This window comes from Sciurus vulgaris, assembly GCF_902686455.1.
Source record: "Sciurus vulgaris genome assembly, chromosome: 3".
Lineage (NCBI taxonomy): Eukaryota > Metazoa > Chordata > Mammalia > Rodentia > Sciuridae > Sciurus > Sciurus vulgaris.
In genome coordinates, this window is record NC_136463.1 from 14461099 (window position 1) to 14482758 (window position 21660).

At 46.2% G+C, this 21660-nt stretch overlaps 2 long non-coding RNA genes across 3 annotated transcripts in view; one reads left to right on the forward strand and one right to left on the reverse strand.

The window, feature by feature from the left end:
* Nucleotides 1-21660, reverse strand: part of LOC306656451 — a 561410-nt gene that overhangs the window by 450579 nt on the left and 89171 nt on the right. The gene's annotated exons all lie outside the window — the stretch shown is intronic.
* The window catches only part of LOC306656448, a 31884-nt gene continuing 19955 nt past the window's right edge, over nucleotides 9732-21660 (forward strand). For both annotated transcript variants that reach the window (XR_013762512.1, XR_013762513.1), the window contains exon 1: nucleotides 9732-10512. This is a non-coding gene — a long non-coding RNA (uncharacterized lncRNA). The remainder of the gene's footprint in view (nucleotides 10513-21660) is intronic.

Below are 21660 nucleotides of genomic sequence, written 5' to 3' on the forward strand. Positions count from 1 at the left end.
CCAAAAATACACTTCATAACTTTAGATAAAATTCTTAACATACTAGTTTCCTCGGAGTGTCAGAAATCCATAGAAGCAGGGATGTTTTCATTGAACTCATCTGTGGGCCAAATTTTGTATCTTTGAGAATGACTTGATTTTTAAAGAGTAACAATGCCCTAGATAGCCACCAACTTTCCCCTTTCTCATGGCTAATGATTTACTGATGTACCAAATTTCTTTTTTCCCTAGCAGTTTCAAATCTCATTCAGTACTTTAATAAATTATATATCTTTGCCCATAACTTTCATTTCTGCACTATAGTAAGTTTGTGAAGGAACACTTCTAATTGTATGAGGCAATTACCACAGTTAAAACTGTTAGCACTTTGGTTGTTGCAGTAGTCTTTGAAGGGTAACTATCATAAAAAGATTGGCTATTGGGCTGGAGGGTGTAGCTCAGTGGTTCAGTGCTTTCTTAGCATGCCCAAGACCCTGGGTTGATCACCCAACTGCCCCCCCCCCGCCCCCGCAAAAAAAAAAAAAGGAATATCAGTGTTAAAACATTTTAGAAAGTTTTGGTTCTTTATGTTGTTACATTATATCTTTGTTTTAGTATCAAGTTACTTAACTCCTTTTTGGACAAAGTGAAATAAACTGCTAAAGTTGATTTCCCCCCCTTTACCTTCCACGTTTCTGTAACTGCATCATTAATTGAAAGGATTTCAAATCTTGGACAATATGGTTATTGTAAATCCTCACTGTCAAAAGGATATTTGCTTCAGCACTTGGTCTCTCTCTTTTTAATAGAACTAATTCAACTCAAATCAAATACTGTTCACCAAAAGGATATATTCCTTTCCATCCTGCCTTTAAAGTAGGAGAAAAACCCTCAATTTTGTTTGTATGGCCAGTTGGAGACCTTGTGAAATGCAGACCAAGTTCAGAAGGTCATTAAGGGAAGTGTAGCTGGCTACTTACTTCCCTCCGCCCTATTGAAGTTTGCCAAAACCCTGCTGACTGAATTTGGAAAGGCCTAAAACATGTCACTAATGGTGCTTTCCTTTGAAATTGGGCTGTTGACCTAATTTGTGATGGACAAAACCTGGCCAAATCGTGCAGCACCCCCCCCCCCCCCCCCGCCGAAGGGGCAGGGTTGCGAAGGGTTTCAGCAACATCACTGATTTAAGTTTCATAACCTCAGCTCATAAAGATGAGAAAAACACCCAAGCTATCAAGTAGGGTCTTATGAGGGCAGAGGTATAATTTAATTTTGAGCATTTGTATGTTAAATGGCATCTTGTTGGCATAGTTTGAAAGCATAATTCTGGTGTCTCTCCACACCCAGTTCCTCCTAAATATTTGGGAGAGTTTCATAACACTGTGTAGGAGTTGTACACACCAAACCCTCTTAAACCCATCAGTTCATGCATTCCTCCAAGGCTTCGCACGGTCATAAATGTCTTTCCCTATCCTTGTTCTGGGAGGTGGTGTGGTGCTGTGGAATGGACTAGTATTTAGAAGCCAAAGGGCTGGGGATGTAGCTTAGTGGTAGAGTGCTTGCCTACTATCCATCCCTAGCACAACAAAAATAAGCAAATGAAGGAGCCAGATCTGCCCGAGTTCAAATTCTGCTTCTCCCATAGGTCTGTGGGTAACATTTAGGCTGTTACAGGACACATCCCCTGGAGTAAAAGGAGCAGATACAAATGATTACATGGTATAAATATCCCAGATAAGTACTACCAATATTCCCAGTCTTTTATCAGAAAATATTTAGTTCTTCCACAGACCCCTATTTTCATATATTTACCCACTAGGCTGAGTATTGTTACTGTGTCAATCACAGATTAAAATCAATTTAAGGGGCTGGTGGTACGATCAGTGGTAGAACAGTTGCCTAACATGCTTGAGGCCCTGTGTTTGATTTCCAGCAAAAAAAAAAAAAAATCCAAAAATCATCATCATGATGATAGATTGTTGAGTATATGATTATACCTGTACTCAGTGATAGTATTCTATCCAAATGTTCAATGTTTTTCAGCCTTTAGGTATTATAGGGGCCAAAGAAGGCCCACCAAGTTCATGGATAAGCTTTCACCTTTTATAGATATCCCAGTGACAGCTCCTGTTCTTTGTGAATCCACTGTTTCTCTCTCTTGCAATTCTAATATTAGAGTAATGGGAGCATTTCCTCATCTAACACTTCATTGGCCATGCATGAGACCCAAGTCCAGCAGGTTATGGTTTGCTTGAGATCTGTCAGAAAAAAACATAAGCTTCTACTAGTGTCACTCAGGAATGAGTTTGCTGGGGATCAAATCTAGGGCCTTGTGCATGTGAGGCAAGTACTTTCCCAGAGCTATATCCCCAGCCCCCAGAATTGCCCTTTTGAGGTGGCAACAACAAAGCCATATTTTCTAGTCTGAAGAAGTTTTAATGTTTAGAACTTCAACACATTTAGGTAGAAATATTAGAAGTTTGTCCATAAAAAGGGGGATCATGAAGGATTAGATGAGTACAAAAACTTTTGAGTTCATTTAAAATTGATAAAGAGCCAAGGTGTGATATACAGAAGGCAGCTACTGATTGTAGCTGCAAAACATGCATATCATTCTTTTTAGGACAACTGTTGTCATACAAGAGAAATGTGGAAAACATGTGGAAACAGAGAACTATTTTTTTAACCCTTTGCCTGATACCAAAGTTTAAGGGGATCAATAACATTTACCCCCTCTATTCCTGTCTATCCTCTCAAGCAATGTCTCAGTCTCTTGGAGCAGACATTAATTTAGTAAACGCAAAGAAGTTTGTCCCCTCTCCTCCCTTTTCCACCTGTCCCCTGCACCTCCCCTTTTTCCTTCCATGTAACTTTTTTTTTTTTTTTAAATACCCAGGGCCTCACACATTAGGCAGGTGTTCTACCACTGAGTCACATACCTAGTGCAAGGTAACTTTCTAAAATAACTTCCTATTTATAGAAATGATACTAATATTTTTAAATGTAAAAAACAGAACACCACAAAGATTAAAATAATAGCTGGGGCTGGGGGAGTAGTTCAGAGATAGAGTGCTTGCCTAGCATGTGCAAGGCCCTGGGTTCCATCCCCAGAAATAATAATAACCTAAAGTTCCAGCATTGGATTGTATAATTTGGCACAGATAGGAATATTTAACTTGAGTAACCTGAGATCCAAAACAGGCTGTGAGCCCAAGAACCTCTGAAATTGTACACAGCATTTACTGTTCAATACATTGCATGTGCTTTTCTTTCACGTGTGTGTGTGTGTGTGTCTGTGTGTGTGTTTTACTGGGGACTGAACCCAGGGATACTCTACCACTGAGCTACATCCCCAGTCCTTTTTATTTTTTAGTTTTAAATTTTTGAGATGGGCTCACAAGGTTGCCAAGTCTGTTCTCAAGCTTACAATCCTCCTGCCTCAACCTCCCAAGTAGCTGGGATTACAGGTGTGTACCAACTACACAGCATGCATGTGCTTGTCTAAGAAAGGGGCTCATGCATGATTAGGTTTTCAAACTATCACAAGCTTTTTTACAATTTATTTTCTACATATTTGTATTGTAATGTGCTTTCTTTTCTTATGTCACTATCAAAGATTGCTTCATGCAATAGTTTAAGACTTCTGACCAATGAGTTTAGCTATAATTTGATTAAAGAACTCTAGTTGAGCAGAAGCTGCTTTTTTATTTTTTAATTTTTATTATTCTTTAGTTGTAGATGGAAACAATACCTTTATTTTATATTTATGTGGTGCTGAGGATCAAACCCAGTGCCTCACGAGTGCCAGGCAAGTACTCTACCACTGAGCTACAACCCCAGCCCTGTTTGATTTTGAGATAGGTCTTGTTATGCTACCCAGGCTGGTCTCAAACTTACAGTCCTCCTGTCTCAGCTTCCGGAATAGCTGGGATTACAGAAATGTGCTACATTGCTCGGTGGAACAGGTCTTTTAACCATGGTCCTGAAAAGGCGGATTTGTGGGTATGGGGTATAGCTCAGTGCAGAGAGCTTTCCTGGCATGTGTTCAGTCCTAGCAACATACGCGCACACACGAGTGCACAAGATGCGTTTTGTTGACACTTTTGTAATTTGGATCTGAATGTCCCATAAAAGTCCATATGTTTAAAGGCTTGATCCCCAGAGTGGCACTATTGGGAGGTGGTGAAAACTTTAGGAAGTGGGCCTAATAGGTCACTAGGGGCATGTCCTCAAAGGGAATTGTTGGGCTTCGGCTCCTTCATCTTTCTCTTTTGCTTCTGTCCCACGTCCTTGCCATTGCCACTAAGAGACCTAAAAGCAGTGAATCCCCTGATTATGGACTGGAAACTCTAAAACTAGGAACCAAAGTAAAGCTTTATCTTCTTTTTCTCGCCCCTTAGTGCCGAGGATGGAACCCAGAACCTTGCACACGATAGGTAAGTACTGCGCCACTGAGTTACATCCCCAGGACAACTTTTCTCTTTATAATTACCTCAGGTATTTTCTCATAGTGATGGAAAGCTGACCAACACAGACATTCATTCCCAAAGCAAAGGAAACACATGAAAACTCTGTGTTCCTTTGCCCCCAGAAAAAGAAGACAGCAAGGATTTGCATTTCTCCATTGGCCTTGAGTTCTTGGCCTCCAGTCTGGTTTTCCTCAGGTCCCAGTCGGTGGTAATAACAATGGTACTCATCTGACTCCTCATTCAATCCCTGACAGCCAGGTCTCAGAGAGGGAAGTCACACACTTCCCAAGTGCTGATCCAAGCTCTGCCACTGCAGAAGGAATGGTTCGTAACTGGTTAGGAAGCACAGAGCTGGCCTGGTCTTCCCCAGCATGATCAGGGATGTCGTTCTCTTCAGGAATCAGTCCCTTTGTGGGCCTGGTTCTTTTGCTCCAGAGGTAACAATTGTCATTTTTCGTTGGTATTTCTGCAGTGGTAGTCTGACTTGCTCTTCTCATCGAAGACCTGAGGAATTTGCCAGCCAAAGTCACAGCTGACTCCCAGGTGGCTCTCAGTCCTGTGACCGCACCAACACCCCAACACCGATTGGCTTGGAAGGTTCAAACTTGGCTCACTGGGGTACGTTGCTTCCCAATTCCCAAACCAGGAGATTTATGGGCAGGCCGTGGAGAAAACAAATCTCTAGAGGTGAGATGTGGCCAAGCGGTTTACTTTTGTTGCATGTCCTAGAATTCTGCCTAAAACAGAAGAGGCTGACCTCATTCTTACCCCACCCAAAGATTAAGTGAGAAGAACTAGATAACTAGCAAGCTATTATTGATATTGCTAAATGACCTAGCAAAGAAATTTCTTCATTTTCTGTTTCTCTGTCTCTTCCTCTCTCTGAATATATGTCAGTGTGTATATACACATATAAAGAGTATACATATATATACATGTATATTCCTCAGATATGTACATATACAAAAAAAATCTTCTCTTCCATGGTGTGTCGTTTACGAAACTGAGTTCACCATCAAAATGATCCAAGAATGTATTCTCTAGCTCCCACAGTTGCCAGTGTCTGTGCCTCTCAGGTAAAAATGGGCGACAGAGCTCAAATAGTTTCTTGTTGCAAAGAAATTCTTCAGTGTCCATTTCCTGAGATAATGGAGAAAATGCAAGCAGGTTTCTGACATACTTCAGCTGTTCAGGAAATACTTTAAATAATTTCCTGCTCTAGAGAATAGGAGGAGGGCCAGAGAGTTGGAAAGTATTACTCTCTTTCTTTACGGTCTCAAATGCCGTTCACAAGGACCCTTCACCATTCACATACCCACTCCTTCGGCTCTTTTCTGGCTCCGGCAGCCTTTTTATGTGGGAATGTTCTTTTTAAGAATGTGGCGAGAATCCTAGTAACTTGGACTTCCCATCACATCCTGGCCTGAGCTTCCTAAGGAACTGTACAAATCTCAGCTAATTAAGCCTGGAAAGCCCCATGAGAATCCTCTGGGCCGTTATTGAAATGCAGCCAGCTCTGAGGTGGACCAGCCGCTGTTTTGCCCTGACAGCAACAATTCAGGCAGTCAGAGGAAGGGAAGCCTATCGCCTAATGCAGTCGAAACTGCAAGGAAGAAGCAGGCTAAGCAAGACGTCATTAATTGCCTCCTCGTTTTGCTTCCGTGGGCCTCGGATACTGGCATTTTTATCTGGGTCATTTAGGCCTTTGGTAAGATTTCAGGTAGTAGTTAAAAAATAAATAAAAATCTTTTATCTAAAGCAGTCGTCCTCGGTCAAGGCAAACTTGGCTCACACCCTCCCCGCTAGGGGATATCCAATAAAACATGGAGACATTTTTTGTTGTCACATCTGGGGAAGGGGGAACGTTGCTGTCTCCTAGTGGGTCAGGGACACAGCTAAATATCTTGTAGTGCACAGAACACCCCACAGTAAAGAACTATCTGGTCCAAAACGTCCACAGCGTGGAGGCTGAAAACCCTGGTTTAAAGGCTCCCAGGGACTCAATATTGGCGGGTGTCCACACTTCATCTTGAATCTTATGTTTGTGACCTTGTAGCCTGTTCAGCTTTGGAATCAACTCTCATATGACGGCAGGCTAAGTCTCGTGGGGTCCCAGGCTCAGTCCCCTTGGATACATTCTCCTGAGGCCCCTGGCGGAGACGCACCTCTCCCTGCACCATGGGTCCCTGGCAGCCCGTGCCCCCTGTGTCTGGGGAGGGGCCCTCCCAGAGAGGAAGCACTTGCAGAGGTCCTGCGGTGAACCAAGCAGGCATTCCCGCTCCTCTGACAGCTTATTCAGAAAGCGGCTCTTTCTTTCCAGCCTCTTTAAGGCCCAACTGCCAGGGAGGCCCCAGGCTTCAGCCAGAGGCAGCCGCAGGGGGCATGCGGCTCATAGAAAGATGCCGAGAGGTTTAATTCCAACCCTTCCTTTTGCAAACTTAAAAATGGTACTCTTTGAGAAGACCTGGGTCTCCTTCAGCTCACCGTGAGGGCTCCTGGAGACCCCAGGCAGCCCCACCCTCCTCTCTAAGAGCCCCTGCAGCCTCCACCGGCTGCTACCCTCCCACACTGTGTCCACCTCTTTCCTGAGGTGATGGTGTCCACCTGTCTGCCCTTGCTCCATGTCTTGTTCTCTCTGGGCCCAGCACAGGGCACTGGCCTAGCCCATCCCCCTGGCAGGCATTTAAAGAGAGAAAGTTGGGCTGGGGTGGCTCAGTGGTGAGCCCTCACCTAGTGTGTGAGAGGCCCTGGGTTCATCCCTGGCACCAGGAGAATGAAAAGAAAAAAATAAATAAATAAAAGGAGAAATCCATGCAGATCTCACTTCTCTGGAGCTGGGATGCTGCGAACTCACTCGAAAGCCAGACGCCTGCTGGTCCTGGACAAGGAACTCTTTCCCTGGGTGGCTGTGCGGGGCCCTGGGTTACTTGTTCATTGTATCAGACGGGCTGACTGCAACAGGCTGGGCAGTCAGGACGATGGAAGCTGCTGCCTCGGGTCTGGAGGCTCCTGGTCCTGGGGGTGTCAGGTCTCAGGGCCGCAAGGGAAAGGTCCCTTCCAGGCCGCTCTCCTGGGCTCATCAGTGACCGCCTTGTCCCTGTGTCTCTCCACATTGACTTCCGGCTATTCTCCTCTGTCTCTGTCCAAATCTCCCTTCTTATATGGACGCCAGTCATATTGGATTAGTGCCCACTTTAACGACCTCATTTTAACTTGATTGTTAAGATCCGATTTTGAAATAAGGTCAAGTGGCAAGGTAGCGGGGGTCGGGGGGTTATGATGGCAACGGATCTTTTTTGGGGGAAAGCAATTCAAACTGTAACAACCAAATTCAATTCATAATCTGAGGTTGCGCTTTCTTTTTTTCCTTGAAGTGGGGTCTTGCCACATTGCCCACGCGGGTCTCAAACTCCTGGGCTCAAGGGATCCTCCTAACTTGGCTTCCACAAGTGCCTGACCTGGAATTGGATCTTTGGGAAATAAAATTACATTACGAGATTACTTGGGGACTGGGGTTGTGGCTCAGTGGTAGAGCGCTTGCCTAGCACATATAAGGCACTGGGCTCAATCCTCAGCACCACATAAAAATAAATAAATAAAATTAAGGTATTATGTCCATCTATAATCAAAAGAATCAAAAAGAGAGATTACTTGGGCTATTGGCAATATTTGCATATGAGCTGTAAATAATAATATGATAGCAATGTTAAATTTCTTGAATATGAAAATGATACTATAGTCACATAGAAGAGTCTTACCCTGCAGCTGGAGTTCTGACTCAGTGGTAAAGCACTTTGCCTAGCATGTGTGAGACATTGGGTTTGATTCTCAGCACCATATAAACAAATGAATAAAGATAAATATAAATGAATAACATAAAGGCCCATCAACAACTAAAAAAATATTAAAAAGAAAAAAGAAAAGCCTTACTCTTAGGAGATAACATAAAAGCGTTCAGGTGTAAAGGGGCATAGAATTTACACTCCGTAGTTCAGCAAAAATTAAAAATGTAGAGGGCAGGCCGGGTGTTCTGTAATTCCAGAGATTCAGGAGGCTGAGGCAGCCTCAGCAATTTAGTGAGGCCTTAGGCAACTTAGCAAGACCCTGTCTCAAAATAAATAATAAAGAAAGGCTGGGGATGTGGCTCAGTGGTAAAGTTCAATCCCCAGGGTCAATCCACAGTATTGCAAAAATTAAAAGAAAAATGTAGCAGGGAGGGAAAGAGCCGAAGGGCTGATGTGGCAAAATGTTCTTTGTATTATTCTTTGAAGTTTAAAGTGATTCCAAGCTTAAATTTTAAAAAGCTAACACAGCCGTTGTGTAGTTGATATACTTTATGGAGGTTAGATCTTTTCTCTTCTCCAGATTATTCCCTGCTCTCTGCAGGTAGAATGTGAGGAGGAGTCTATGGATTCTCAAGTCCACAGCTTTGCTTCTGAAAGGGAAAACCTCTAGTCGCCATTGTGAGGTGTGGACAGAGGACAGGATGCACAGCTCTGAGCGGCTGCCTGGGCTCCGGCGGGGCCCTCACACCACCTACTTTGGGAGGTGAGGGATATGCCCAGGGCGTCTCCCTCGGGGGAAGACAGTTGCCACCCGTAGCGTGGGTTCCTGACCAGTCAGGACGCAGCTGGGTCAGTATGACCCTTCCTACATTCAGGTGACAGTGACCTGCACAGCAGCCTTCTCTGATGAGGCATAGGCAGTGGGAGGTTGATCCTCATTCCTTGGGTGAACTTCCAAGTGGTGATGGTTCTCCAAGTCTTATGGTGTGGTTCTTAAATGTCCCCAAAGGCCGACAGGCCTGGTCTCCAGCCTGTGGCGCTATGGGGAGGTGGGGGAACCTCTCAGAGGGGGCCTCCCTGGAGGGGAGCTGCTCTGCCCTGCCACATGCTGCCTGCCAAAATGCTATGCTGCCACAGGCCCCCAGACAACAGAACCAACTGACCATGGGCTGAAACCTGTGAAACTGTGAGCCAAAATAAACCTTTCCTCCCTTTAAGTTGATTTGCCTCAGGTGTTTGTCACAGCAATGGAACACTGACGAGCACACCTGGCTGTAATCTTGGCCAAGAGGATCTGGGATATCAAAAGGGGCCACTCTCAGTGGGAGGACACACTGGTTGATTCAGGAACGTTTATTTGCAAAACAGCTTTGGGGTCATGCATGGGGAAGTCGAGGGAAGCTACAGGCGGTGTGGGCAGCTCCTTGCCTCCTCTCCTGCCCACAACCCTATGGCAGCACCGCAGGTTCAGCCTTTCCTGTAGATTCCTATCAGGGGGGCGGGTCTCAGTCTTGGCCTGGGCCACCCTGGTCACCTCTCCTGCCCTGGTCCCCTGAATTAATGATGCCTTCCAGGACGTCCCATCGAGGCCAAGGGTGTGGGAGACCAGAGATGGAGCAGGATGTGAAAATAAGAAGCAATCATTCTGAGATGAGTGTGGGAGAAAGAAGAATATGAAACCAATTTACCTCTAAAAAGCGTAAGTGGGGCTGGGGACGTGGCTCAGTGCTGGAGTGCTTGCCTAGCATGGACGAGCTCAATCCCCAGCACCACAAAGAAAGAAAGAAAAGGCACAAGTACAACTGGTGACAATGGCAAGGACATGCTTCCTGTGCTCCTCCCTGTCTGTCTGACAGTTGACGAAGCGTGGGCAACGTAGCAGCAGGCTCTGGTCTTCCTGCTGCCGCCTCCTCCTCTCCCTCCAGCCCACACAGCAAGGGAAGAGGCTGGTTTGGTTTGGTTTGGTACTGGGGATGGAACCTAGGGGTGCTTAACCACTGAGCTATACCCCAGGCTCATTTTATTTTTTATTTTGAGACAGGGTCTCACTCAATTGCTTAGGACCTTGCTAAATTGCTGAGGCTGGCCTTGAACTTGTGATCCTCCTGTCTCAGCCTCCCCGAGCTGCTGAGATTACAGGCCTGTGCCACCACGCCCAGCTAGACCTTGGTTTTTAATTTCCCTCTTCAAAGAAGAAATTCCCCTCATTGGCATCTTGGGCAGAGGCCTGGAGCGTGCGTGCGGGCTCCATCTTAGCCACCTACTTGCTGGGATCTTGGGTAAGTTATTTAACCTTTTTGTACTTCAGTTTCCTCCCCTCACAGGGTTGTTGTGAGACTTACCTGGCCCCCAGATACCATGATTGAAACAGCATCCAGGAAGCAGCAGGCCGTGGTCTCCAGGTGTGCTCTGCCTCTCCGGACACGTCTCAGCAAATGCGTTCAGCCTGGGTTTGGAGGCAGAGATGTCTGGGCAAGTGAAAGGAAACACAATCTCCTTTTTTATTTTAATAAAACTGTGATTATTTGCAAGTTCACATGTGCTTCTCCCAACGCCTCTGGGCCCAGGAGCTGGTCATTCCTACTTCTCTCCTTTGCCCTTTCTGTGGCTGTTCTGCCACAATGACGTGAAGTTTGATTTGGTGGATCATAAGCAACGTGTGCTGTGAGTGCCTAGTGAGTGAGTTATTCTGGTTTTACACAGGAAGGGGAGAAACAGCGTTTTCCTTATAGTAGTGGTCTAGAGACAGAAAATGGAAGTTATTGGTAAAATGAAACAAATCCAACAAAGTATTTTTTTTAATGGTGGGTCAATATTTCATGCATTTTGGAAACGTGAACGAGGGGCAGGGGGTTCACTATGAAAAGTTACGTAGGGGAGGCTGAGTTGTTGATCCGGGTCTGCAGGTGTTTGTCAGAGTGGGTGAAATCTCCCTCTTCGCTGGGAAAACCGCCACAAGGAGGCAGTAGAGCTTAGTAGCTAGTAGCCTGGCTCTAGACTGAGACAGATTGGAGTTTCAATCCAGGTTCCGACACCTAATAGCTGTGTGATCACCAGCAAGTTGCTTAACTGCTCTGGGCCTGACTGTCCAAGTTGGCAAAATGGAGATAAAACTAGGACCTAATGCCTAAGAGAAGTTTTAAATGTTAGAGTTCAACAAATAAGTTCTCAATTAATGTTAGTCTGAAAAATGAGAGATTGAGGGGGCAGCAAATTTCAGAGTAGGGGTTAAATGTCTGTGTCAGGATCCTGGTGATCAGATGGGAGGAATTTAGAGCTCATCACTGGACTGGACGCTGGTGCTTCAGGGGGGCTGATCCGGCTGGCTCATGGGAGTGGCTGAGTCTCAGTGGAATATCAGACTGCTCAATTTTTACAGAGGCAGGGAGAGAAACCGAGAGGGAGGTGGTCCCTATTCCTAGCAGCCCCTGGAAGTCAGAGGTGGGCTTGAAGCTCTGTGGTTTCTGAACCGGTCAGCAGCCATCATTTAGGGACTGCGAGATTCCGAACGGCAGCTAGACTTCACGGGGAGCATTTCCTGAGCACTTGGGGTGCAGGCCCTGCCCCATGCATGGCCCCCATCCACACAGACCTCTCAGGAAAGCCTTGTTACCTCATTGTGAGAGACTGGTGGCCACAGCCCTCTCTCCAGACGACAACTCGGAGAAACTCTGAGGTCTAGTGGCTTGCCACCGTGTGACCAGCTTTTCTGATTTCACCATCTTCTCCAGGGGACCCAGGGAGAGTGTCCCAGACTCTGGCTCTGCAGAGGCCACTTGGGCTTTTGGTCATGGACAAGGGTTCCCACTTGGGAAGCAGGTTCCCCAAGAACACCCTGAAGAGCCCCAGGGAGGGCAAACTGGTTTCATCTGGTGGAGGGGCCACAGGGGCGGGAGAAGCTGGGGCCTCCAAGAGGCTCTGGATAGAATATCCGGCCTCAGGGTTCTCTCCACAATGCCTGACTCTTCTCTGACTGCCACTGAGGTATGGAAAAGGGAGGAACCAATGCTGGGCAGAAGAAGGTCCACAGCCGGACAGTTCTAAGAGACTTTTCCCCAAAGTGCTTCCTTTTAACCCAAGAGCTATTCTTTGAGCCTTCAATCTGAGTCTAAGGAGGAAAATCATATTTACCACAAACCACTCCATCCCCAGTGTGCACTTACCTCTCAAGTCTCACGAATACTTGGGATCTGGGGACACAGATGCCACCTTTACAGAAGAAGAAACGGAAGGTTAGGGAGGTTAAGGAAGGTTCCCAGCCACCAAATAGCAAGATTGGAAAAGTGAGCTCTACTCAGTCTGCACCCTGCCTCATAGGCCAGGGGTGGTACTAAAAGTCCTCCGCCCCTCGAGACTTTAATAATAGAAGGGATGAGCTGGGTATCCACAGGACCAACTGGGATGGGGGCAGGATGGACAGTCCTCTGGTGCTGGGCTGTGTCTTATGCTCAGTCACTTCCACAGGACAACTGTGGCCCGGTGAAGAGGGAACTGTTCCCATTTTGCCAGTGGGGAAACCGTGGCTCAGAGACGGTGTGATGGTTGCCGAAGATTCCACAGCAAGCCGTTGTCCCTGCCCAGTCAAGGGAGGCACCACACAAAGCACAAACAAGCTCCCTGGGCAGACGCGGGTTTGTTCACTGTGCACAGCCTCAGTCTGAAGTGAGTCATCTGCAAGTCAAGGAACCAGCCCCTGGACACATGATGAGGCTGTTCTGTCCATTACACAGAGCTGGGCCCAGATAATGTAGTTCTAAGCAGAGAAGACGCCACATTCCAACCGCGTCCCCTCTGTAAGCCCTTGGGCGCAGTCCAGGCCTGGTGACCCATGGAAGAGGTGACGCTGTGCCCTGGTGTCTAAACCACATGGCTTGGCCAAGTCTGCTGGGCTTCTTCCAGCTCAGAAACCCATTTGTTTCTACCCTTCGATGTGAACCAGATGTGGGGCACCTGACTCTGCAGGAGGCCCCGGGCCCCCGGCCCTCAGCGTCTGGCCAGGGGGTACACAGGAAGCTGCGGCTGGTGGGCCAGGCTCTCCCTTCTCTCCCTCACCCACCCCATCCCAGTCCTCACTGGCTCCCCCTGCATCTTCCCTCACCCCCAGCATGATGTGAAGCAGGAAATGACTGGACAGATCTCAAAAGCCCATATGTCCTGAACAGTCTCTCTAGGAACTTTCTGGGCCCATAGTTCCATGTGTCATGTCTTTTCCACTCACAGTGTTTGAAAAAAACATATAAAGGAAAAGTGCAAAAGGAGAATGAGGGTGGGCATACTTCATCTGTGCTGCCTCACCCCTGGTGATCTTGGGCAAGGAACTCATGTCTGCATGGACGCATGGCTTCAATGGGCTGTAATCCGTTACTATTTATTTAATTTATTAATTTATTTATTTTGGTACCGAGGGTTGAACCCAGGGGCACTTAACCCCTGAGCCACATCTCCAGCCCTTTTTATTTTATTCTCTTGAGACAGGGCCTCACTAAGTTGCTGAGGCTGGCTTTAAACTTGTGATCCTCCTGCCTCAGCCTCCCAAGTCACTGGGATTTACAGGCCTCCCTATTTATTTTAATGATTAAACTATTTCCAGTCTAAGTCCCCGGGGGGCCCATTTCAGCTAGTCGCTGGACTTTTTTGTTATGACCCATCATTCTCTGAGCTTTCTAGTACAAGCTGTTCCAACCTCTCCTTTCTTGCCCTAGTCCTGGAATTAGCTGGCTCTCCAAGGACCCTGGTTCTTTTTGGTGAAGTGGCATTTAGAAGTCAAGATCTGGATGCTAAGTGTGCTCGTTGCTACTAGGGTGAGGTTATTCCCTGCCCCTTTCAGTGTCAGAGCGAGGGAAGGTAGGTACAAGCACACAAACATTCATGCCTGTATTTATTTATTATATTATTTTCAAAGATTGTGGGAATGTGGAGATGGTTAGCTCAGTGGTAGAGTACGTGTTCAGCACTTGTGAGGTCTTTGGTCCCACCCCTAGCTCCTGCCAAAATTGTACTATACATATATATATACACACACACATATATAATATGTATGTTATGAATATTTCTTTTCTTTTCTTTTTTTCTTATTTTTTTTTTTGCGGTACTGGGGATTGAACTCAGGGCCTTGTGTTTGTGAGGCAAGCACTCTACCAGCTGAGCTATCTCCCCAGCCCTAATATTTATTTTATATTACATATATATTTATTATATACATAACAGAATTTAGCATCTTGGCCATGAGTAAATGTAGAGTTCAGTGATATTAAATAGTCACGTGGTCAACTATCATCACAATCTACTCACATAACTTTTTATCTGCAAAACTAAAACTCTATACCTATTTGTCAAAGATTGATTGACCTATTTATTTAGTTAACTTTTTTTTCCTCAGTACTGAACCCAAGAGCGTTCACCCTCTGAGTTACATCCTCAGCCTCTCTCCTTTCAAGTTTTATTTTGAAACAAGGTCTCGTTAAGTTGCTGAAACTGGCCTCAAACTTGGGATCCTCCTGTCTTGGCCTCCTGAATAGCTGGGATCTCAGGTGTGTGCCACTGTGTCTAGCTCTAATTTACTTATTTTGAGGTGCTGGGATGGAACCCAGTGCCTCACGGATGCTAGGCAAGTGCTCAGCCACTGAGTCACAATCCCAGCCCATATTTTTTTTTTATTTCTATTCGAAAAACCGTGAGTTTATCCTGATATGTCTTACCCAATACCATGGGGGTCGTTCTAGATTTCTCTCTGACAACAATGTCTTCCTATCCCTGCTTGGGATCCAACACCCCATTCCGGGCCACGTCCTGCGTGGACGTCCCTCTCTCCCTGCATGGGCTGAGCCGTGCCGTCAGACAGCTCTCTATGGGCTCCCGCTCCTGGCACTGTGGGTCACTTGCCTCGTCCTGGCCACTGACCCTTCAGGCTGAATTGTCCAGGAAAGGAAGAGGGTTGGGAACGAGGTGGTAGAAGGACTCCTAACCCCATGGTTTTAAACTAGACTGCAGCTGCATCCGGATCTCGGCAGTGGCTGGGCTTCTCCCACTCCAGCTTCTGATCCAGGACACTCTGTTGTATCCCGTTGTCCCATCTCCTTGGTCTCTTCTGGCTGGTGACGTCGTCTTGTTCTTTCCTGGTGTCTTCTGGTGAGACTGGGGATGCAGATTTTGGGGAAGAAGGTGGAAGAGATGAAATGCTCTTCTCCTCACGTCACAGCAAGGGATGTGTTGTATCAACACACCATAGTCACGTTTTAAAGACCAAGAAAGTGGGATTCCAAAGCTGCCATCTGCCTAAGGTCACACAGCCAGCAAATGGCTCAGGGAAAATTTGAGCCTAGGTCATATGAATTTTGTACCCATTTCTTTTTCTTTTATGCTATTGGGGATTGAACCCAGGGATGTTTTACCACTGAACCATATCCCCAGCCCTTCTATTTATAATTATTATTATTTTTAAATTTTGAGACAGGGTCTCACTGAGTTGCTGAGGCCTCACTAAGATACTGAGGCTGGCCCGAGACTTGTGATCCTCCTGCCTCAGCCTCCCAAGTTGCTGGGATTCTAGGCGAGTGCTATTGCATCTGGCTGTACCATTTCTCTAGTTTGAGAAGGACAGCTAGCTGGTCAAAGAAATGAAGCAAAGGGCAGAAGGTGGGAGATTTTACCCACAGATGAGGGCCTTCAGCCAGGGTTCAGTTACCATCCACCCCTGACCTCTTCCTGGGGCCCTGTCTGTCTGGCCAGGTGTGATGATACAAACCTGTAATCCTGGTGGCTTAGGAGGCTGAGGCAGGAGGATCTTGAGTTCAAAGCCAGCCTCAGCAACTCAGTGAGACCTGCTCTAAATAAAATATAAGAAGAGCTGGGGATGTGGCTCAGTGGTTAAGCACCCCTGGGTTCAATCTCCGATACTGCGCCCCACCACCAAAAAAAAAAAAAATTCCCCCGGTACAAGTAGCAAAGCAGGCTTCTCTTTAAATAGATCTGTTAGGACCATCTTTTGTCCACCAGATGGGATTGTCTGGTCCTTGTGCCTCTAGTGCTGGGACTAAAAATAATCTAATATGATCATTTAAAAAAATGCATTTTCCTCGAGGGTTCAAGTCAATGCTACCACTAAAGCAGCCTTCAGTCCTAAGGTCCTCTGTGCCCTGTCCCTGCAGTCTTCTGACTTCTCCCTGTCCTCTGAGCCTCCCCCAGTGGAACGCCACAGAACAGGCCATCCGAATGGCTTATGGGTATTGGACATGCTGACCCTCCTTTGCCTGCTATCAGCCTCTTTGCCTAAATTAACAGCAACATCAGCGTCACCGCTTTGGAGACTCTGGAACATCCTGATGTTCCAAACCACGTCCCCAGGGCAGTATCCAACCAGCATGTGTGTTTTATTTGGTCTTCACTTAATTAGAAAAAAAAAAAGTTAAAATTAGTTCACAACATGAAAAAATCAGGAGCTCATCAGAAAAGCCTGGATTTTGGCTTCTCTTGAAAAATCAGATGTGGCAATAAGTGGCCCACGTTCTTGCATGGCAGCACGTGGCCGGAGCTGAAGGACAGCTGCCCCCTTGGCTGTGACACTCCTGTTCATTCTCCTCCAGTCCTTGTTACTGACACTGTCCTAGCCTCACCTCTTGGGATGGTCTTCCTGGCCTCTTTTTTTTTAAATATATTTTTTAGTTGTTGATGGACTTTCATTTTATTTATTTATTTTTATGTGGCACTGAGAATCGAACCCAGTGCCTCACACATGCCAGGTGAGCGCTCTACCACTGAGCCCCAGCCCCAGCCCTTCCAGGCCTCTTAAGGTGTTTGAGTCCACAACCTTAGTGTTAGATTCTTCTAGTTCATTCATTCACTCAACAAACTCTGAGCCTCCTCCCAGGTCAGGTTCTGAGCTAGACTCCCAGATTAACCATGTCTATGTTGGCGATTCCAGAATTTATATGGTGAGTCCCTGATAAAGGTAAACCTTGCTAATGGGGGAGCACGGAAGAGGGGTCCCTAGCGCAGTCTAGACGGAGACAGGTAGGCATCCTGCAGAGACACGTGCCCAGGAAAAGTTGGTCGCCATCTAAATTCAAGTGAGGTTTTAAGGGGTCCCCTGACCTTGGGCTGGGCACCTGCCTGTCTGGGCTTCCCCTGTGGTATGCCCTCCACTGCCTCCTCTCTCTGCTAATTCTCTTCCAGGACTTTCAGTTCATCTTGGGGCCCTTCAGAGCTGTGAGTGGTCAGGGAGTGGCAGAAGGACAAGTCGAATTCTTTGGGCTATGCCGTGAGATGACATCAGGGCCGGGAGGATCTCTCATGGGGATCACGGAGGCCCCGTTCTTTGGAGTTTGAAAGAGCAGGAACCTTGGAGTCAGCCGGCTTTGGCCGGAGTCCTGGTTTCGCTCCTCAGAGGCTGCGTGATACTCTCTGAGCGTGTTTCCTTGTCTATAAAATGGGATTAATAGGGTGTGTTCACAAGGTGACTGTCAACCTGCCATGTAACGCGTGTAAAGTCTCATGAGTAACACAGGGAGGGCTCGGGTGAGAGCAGTGGCAAAACACTTGCCTGGCATATCTGAGGCCCCGGGTTCCATCTCCAGCACCACACACAGCAGCCTTGGGAACGCTCACCCAGCAGGTCCCCGTCATCACTTTGAGGTGTATGATCCACGAAATTTCATCCCCTGCATAGATTTGAGTATCCCTCACCACTGTCAGGACACGCAAGCGTCCCATCACCTCTAGGCAGCTCCTTCATCTTACCCCTCAGCCAGCCACGGCCTTCCCCCTCTCCTAACCCCTGCTCTGGTCTCCATCGCTATAATTTTGTTGCTTCAGAATGTCATTCAACTGGAATCACGCTGCCTTTTTTGAGATTGGATTTTTTCCTTCCACGTCAAGCCCTGAGACCCATCCGAGTGGTTGCAGGTATCAACAGCTCCTTCCCCTTCCTCGTTGAGTAGTATTCCATTTTATGGATGTATTATAATATGTTTATCCATTCACCTGTTGAAGGGCTTTTGGCTTGTTTCTGGTTTTTTACTTGCAATGGTCAATTTTGTGTGTCAACTTGGCTGGATCATGGGATGCCCTGGTTGTTGGTTAAACATTATTCTGGCTGTTTCTGTGAGAGTGCTTTTGGATGAGCTAAACATTTAAGTTGATAAACTGAATAAACCAGATCCATCTTCCTCATGTAGGTGAGTATCATACACTCAGTTGAAGAACTGAAAAGAACAAAAATCTCCCTTCCCTGGGTAAAAGAGAATCCCTTCTGCCTAATTGCCTTTGAGCTGGGTATACATTTTTTTTTTTTCCTGTCTTTGGACTTAAACAAAAAATACCTGCCCTTCCTGGGAATCCAGCCTACTGACTTTTGACCTAGAATTGTACTTTTCTCTCTTGGGTTTCCCAAATACTGATGGCAGGTCTCACAATTGTCAGCCTCCAGCTGTTTCTTTCTTTCTTTCTTTTTTTTTTTTTTTTTTTTTGGTGGTGTTGGGGATCAAACCCAGGGCCTTGGGCTTGCAAGGCAAGCACTCTACCACCTGAGCTATCTCCCCAGCCCCTACTACTGTTTTTTGATGGGGATTAAGAGCCCACACTACCCCTTGGCCACACCTCTGGCCCAAGTCAATGCCTTACAAACCTCCATTTGATTCTGTTTCTCTGACTAATACACAGCTATTGCAAATAAAGCTGTTGTAGACATTTGTGTGTAAGATTTTGTTTTGTTATGATTTTTGAGACAGTGTCTCACCTAGTTGCACAGACTGGTCTCAGACTTGTGGGCCCAAGTGATCCCACGGCCTCAACCTATCTAGTCCTACGTAGCTATGGTCCTGTAGCTAGGACTGTGGCCGTGGGCCTCTGCGCCCAACCAAGATTTTGTATGAACTTTAAGTTTTCATTTTTTTGGAATAAACATCCAGGAGGGCCACTGCTAGGTCTTTTGGCAGGTGTATATTTAACTTTATAAGAAATTGCCGAACTGTTTTCTAGAATGGCTGTAACCATTTTACATTACAGTGTATCATCTTTATTATGCTAATTGAACTAGTTAACTTTTTTTTTTTAACTAGTTAACTTTGAAGTGGGTTGGCATTTTGAAGGCTGCTCTTTCAGAGATGTTTGCCCACTTGTATTATAATCATGGCTGTCACAACTGCCACATATCTTGTCCCCCCCTACCCCCCAGTTCTGGGGATTGAACCCAGGGGCCTTCTACCACTGAACTCCATCCCCAGCACTTTTTAGAAGGTTGAAACAGGGCCTCACTATGTTGCCCAGGTTGGCCTTCTACTTAGAGTCCTCCTGCCTCAGCCTCCAGAGCCGCTGGGATTACAGGTGTGCTACCACAACAGGCCTGGTTTTAACTTTCACATATATAAGTCAAGCAGAGTCTGCAGGCTTATAAATTTGAAATAACAAACCTGCTGCCTGAGATTTTCTGACTGGTGAAAGGTCTGGCCAGGCTTTTGAATCAGCTGGGTGCGGGGAAGCGTCACCAGGAAACTCAGGCTGCCTGGACCCGACAGGAAGCGTGGGGCGAAGCTTACTCCACCTCTGGCTGCGGTCACTCGGTCACTCCTGCTGGAGCCTGAGGTCTCTAGGCTGGCTCAGTGTGCACCATCAGGAAATGGCCCAGGCTCTTAAAATGACCCCACCCCTGAAAAATAAAATTCACCAACAAGGAAGTGCCAAGCTCCATCTTTAGAGAAATAGTATCATACAGCCAGGAACAAAATTGATGTGCAGAGGAATTATGGCTCTGTGTTCCTGGGGCTTCACACACCCCTGTCCGTGGCAGGTGGGCTTGGGAGTTCTTTTCCTGAAGAAGGCTACTGTGGATTATCTACTGATGCCTGATAACACGACCTTCTTCCCGCTTCCCTGCATCCTTACCACTTGTGCAGAAGTATTTCTTACCTTGCTTTTGGTTATTATTTTATAATGATAGAATTTTTTTTGATGTGGTGCTAGGGATTGAACCCAGGGCCTTATGCTTGACAGGCAAGCAATCTACCAACGGAGCTATATCCCCAGCCCCAATAGAATTTTTTAACATGTTGCATTCTGGTGTCAATAAATAGATTCAGTCAGATGTCTCGGTAAGGACCTTTATGGATTTATATCATCTCACCTAAGTCTGTCAATACACCTTATAGCACAGGTGAACTATGGACTTCATTTTATTAGGAAATTCCCATGATAGGCGCTAGAGATTCTCAATTGTTACAGCACTTTACAAAGCCCCCATGGTGGTATGTGGTGGCTCTGGGGTTGGACCAGGGAACCAAGGGCTGGTTCTAGGCCTTGCCCCTCACTCTTGCCTTGTAAAAGCCAGGAGCCACATAGGTGGCCCTTGAGCACATGAGATGTGGCTAGTCTGAACTGAGGTGGGATGAAGATGACTTGGTGTGAAAAAAACAATGGAGATAGAATCGCTCATTCATGATTTAAAAATATTGCTTCCATCTACAACTAAAAAAAAATTTTTTTTTTTTTTTTGGGTGCTGGGGATCGAACCCAGGGCCTTGTGCTTACAAGGCAAGCACTCTACCGACTGAGCTATCTCCCCAGCCCTAAAAAAAAATTTTTTAAAAGAAAAAAATATTGTTTACAGGCCAAAATGATATTTTGGATCTGTTAGGCTAAATAAAACATTTTTATAAAAGTAAATGTTATCTGTGTCCATTCCAAAGATATATAAAATGGGCTGGACATACTGGTCCACACTTGTAATTCCAGTGACACGAGAGACTGAGGCAAGAAGATTCCAAGTTCAAGGCCAGCCTCAGCAATGTAGCAAGACCATCAGCAACTCAGTAAGATCCTGTCTCAAAACAAAAACAATAAAAAGGACTGGAGATGTAGCTCAGTGGTAAAGTGCCCCTGGGTTCTTTTTGTTGTGCTAAAATACACGTAACACTTAGTATTTTAACCATTTTAAGAGTGTAATTCAGCAGCAGTAGGCACACTCATAGCCTTGTGCAACCATCGACATCATCCATTTCTAGAATGTTTTTGTTATCCCAAACGAATTCTGTGCCTTCTATTCCGCTGGCCTTGGCCAGCCTCTGTGATACTTCTATCCCATGAATGTGCCTACTCTGGGTACCCAAGTAAGTGGAATCACACTGGTGCCTTTCACATCTGATTTATTTCACTTAGAATAATGCTTTTTGAATTCATCCACATTGCTGCATATGTCAGAAGTTCAATCCATCAATCAATTAATTAATAATTTAGTAGTGCTGTGCATTGAACCCAGGACTGTAGGCGTGCTAGGCAAGCATTCTCCCACGGAGTCACATCCCCAGCTCTCCATTCCTTTTCTTTTTTTTTTTTGGCGGGGGGATGTACCAGGGATTGAACTCAGGGGCACCCGACCACTGAGCCACATCCCAGCCCTATTTTGTTTTTTATTTAGAGACAGGGTCTCCCTAAGTTGC